Source organism: Magnolia sinica, chromosome 9 (genome assembly GCF_029962835.1).
Source record: "Magnolia sinica isolate HGM2019 chromosome 9, MsV1, whole genome shotgun sequence".
NCBI classification, from domain to species: domain Eukaryota; kingdom Viridiplantae; phylum Streptophyta; class Magnoliopsida; order Magnoliales; family Magnoliaceae; genus Magnolia; species Magnolia sinica.
In genome coordinates, this window is record NC_080581.1 from 41237322 (window position 1) to 41240162 (window position 2841).

Here is a 2841-nt window from a genome sequence, read left to right on the forward strand (position 1 = left end):
GAGGGCTTGGCTTCTAGCTCTCTTGTTTAGGTCGTTGTATTTTGCGGTGGCAACTGCCGAAGCATGGGAGCTACTCTTAGACCAGAAGAATTACATGAGTGGCATGATGTTTCCAGTCAAAGCCTTCAGCCCAAACTTCAATTTATAGATCTGTTTTTCCTTCAAAGTGGATCTATCAGGGGCCAGGCTAGCCCGAACCCCCAAAAGGGCTTATCATCGGGTGTTGGTTAAGCGACTCTGATTGCATATAAATTGTTTGCTAGACTAAAAAGTCCATCTACATCCCCTATTCAAATTAGAAACCCTACCTTGCGTCTTAGCACTTCACTCCTCCCCCATGATCATTTTCAGGTTTTGGTTTGTCCTAATCGTTGGGGTAAGGTCCCATGAATGTGCACATGACTTACTTTTTATTGGACTATCTTTAATAGGCAAAATCTCACACCACTTTACACAAGGGTTGATTAGTCGTGGAATCAAAGTAATAACTATCGGTCTTTAATTAGGATCAAGACAAATAGGACTAGTCAGACTCTTACCCAAAGATGAAGTTAGGCTTGGATCTTGGATTAGGAAGTCACTCATAACGAAAAAAATTTTAGCTGAAAATATTGGGGCATCATTTAAAATAGACACATTTTATGCATCATTTTCAAAAGGATTTTGCGCCAGAATCAAACACTAGGAAAATTTTAATGATTATAAGAAGATTACCAAAGGACGATCTACACTAAAATAAAATCAATACATCAAAGCCTTTGATCCTTATATTCCAATCTGTACTTTCTATTGTCAAAGCGGCTTGGGGAAAAAATATAGAATTCGAGTAGGAGGATTGTGGTATCTATCAATAGTGGATCAAATGTTAAACTCTTGAATTCTATGAGCAAATTTAGATCAAATTAGTTAAAACCTTGCTATTATCGAAGTCCTCATATGGGTAGACGATATTACCTTGTATAAAAATTGCATATTCCAAGTTTGATTCCCCTCCCTATGGATTACCGGTCACGAGTTTGGGAGTACGGCTTTGGTTGTGGGTTTGCTCCCCTAAAACAGGAGTTTGGTTCAGTTCCCATTTCTGCAGATTACCCGATGCACGTGGTTGGTAGGTGATTATGCGCATTCGCAGGGAATAGTGGGTTTGCTCCCCTAAAACACGAGTTTGGTTTTGTTCCCCTTCCCATGGATTACCCGATGGACGTGGTTTGCCGATGTTTGTGTGCATTCGCAGGGAATAGTCTCACCTTAAAGGTGCGGGGACACCATGTAGTTATAAAACAAAACAAAATTCAAAATTTACAAGTGTGGTGTTTGTCATCGTTGCTATAGCAAAATTAGAACGGCAAGAAAGAGTACAAAAAAGAGAAGAAAATACTTGAAGGAGCTTAGAAAATTAAGAGTGTAACTGAAGCTTTTAGATGCTGAACTTTACATAAAGCTTAACTTTGAAGAGAGCTTAGAAAATATATTACTTTTGAAAATAAGGAATCCAATGGTTTGTTGGTAATTTCACATCATAATGATGTTTTTTTTGGCCAATTAACTTGAAGGGTCTCTAGTTCTAATAGTAAGGGTGTTTTTTGGAACTCCTTTGAAAGTTATTCTCTTTGAGAAGTCCTTAGGGCTCATTGGTAGTGACCTTAAGTGTGTTGGATTTTCTGATTCACGTGGTTGGCGGGTGATTGCATGTATCTGTAAGGAATGGTCTCACCTTAAAAGGGATGAAAAAAAAAACTTCCCAAAACCCGTCACGAGTTTGGGCGAATGGCTTTGGTCTTGGGTTTGCTCCCTACAGACATGAGTTTGTTTCCCCTCTCCGTGGGTTACCAATCACGAGTTTGGGTGAACGACTTTGGTCGTGGGTTTGCTCCCCATAGACACGAGTTCGGGAGAATGACTTTGGTCGTGGGTTTGCTCCCCACAGACACGAGTTCGGGTGAATGACTTTGGTCGTGGGTTTGCTCCCCACAGACACAAGTTCGATTCCCTTTCCGGTGGATTACTCGTCATGAGCTTGGGTGAACGACTTTGGTCGTGGTTTTGCTTCCCACAGATAGGAGTTCGATTCCCCTCCTCGTGGATTACTTGATGCACGTGGTGTAATAGGGGATTTTTTTTTTTATTTTTTTTTAATCCTCACATCTGGAGACTCCTGAAACCCTCAATTCTGCGTTCACTACTAAGCCTACCCTTTTCTATTCCTTTCAAACTTCATCCCGCCCTTATAGGGGTAAGCTAGTGATGCTTAACAACTGAATGAGAGATTCGTCTGTCGATGAATAACGGATTGACTCCATTGTTGGTATTACTTTGTTTTTCTCTCCTTTCCTGTTAGTGAGTTCAGATGCACGCTGTCACTAATAGGGGGACGTCATATCTGCTGAAAAAAGGAGCCCCAATCTAGTAAGGCGCACTACAGCGCACTCCGGGCGGGCTTGGCTTCTAGCTCTCTTGATTACGTTGTCATATTTTGCGGTGGCAACTCCCGAAGCATGGGAGCTACTCCTTGACCAGCAAAATTACATGAACGGCATGGCGTTTCCAGTCAAAGCCTTCGGCCCGAACTTCAATATATAGATCTCTTTTTTCTTTAAAGTGGATCTATCAGGGGCCATGCTAGCCCGAACCCTCGAAGGGGCTTATCATCGAGTGTTGGTTGACCAACTCTGATTTTGCATATAAGTATTAGACTCTTATGTTATTGGAGGCATGCACTCCACATCAATATTTACTCGTGTACATGTTGTAGATTTTCTTCCACTAATCCATTCATGTATTTTGTTCTCTTTCTCTGCACTTCTGATGCATACTGTAAGTATGTTGTTTGATCCTGCTTGT

The 2841-nt window shown here is 41.3% G+C and overlaps 1 long non-coding RNA gene across 1 annotated transcript; it reads left to right on the top strand.

The window, feature by feature from the left end:
- Positions 1–337: 337 nt before the first annotated feature.
- Positions 338–2125, top strand: LOC131255392 (uncharacterized). Its single transcript, XR_009175995.1, has 2 exons — positions 338–481; positions 1307–2125. It is a non-coding gene; the product is annotated as an uncharacterized LOC131255392 (long non-coding RNA).
- Positions 2126–2841: the final 716 nt, after the last annotated feature.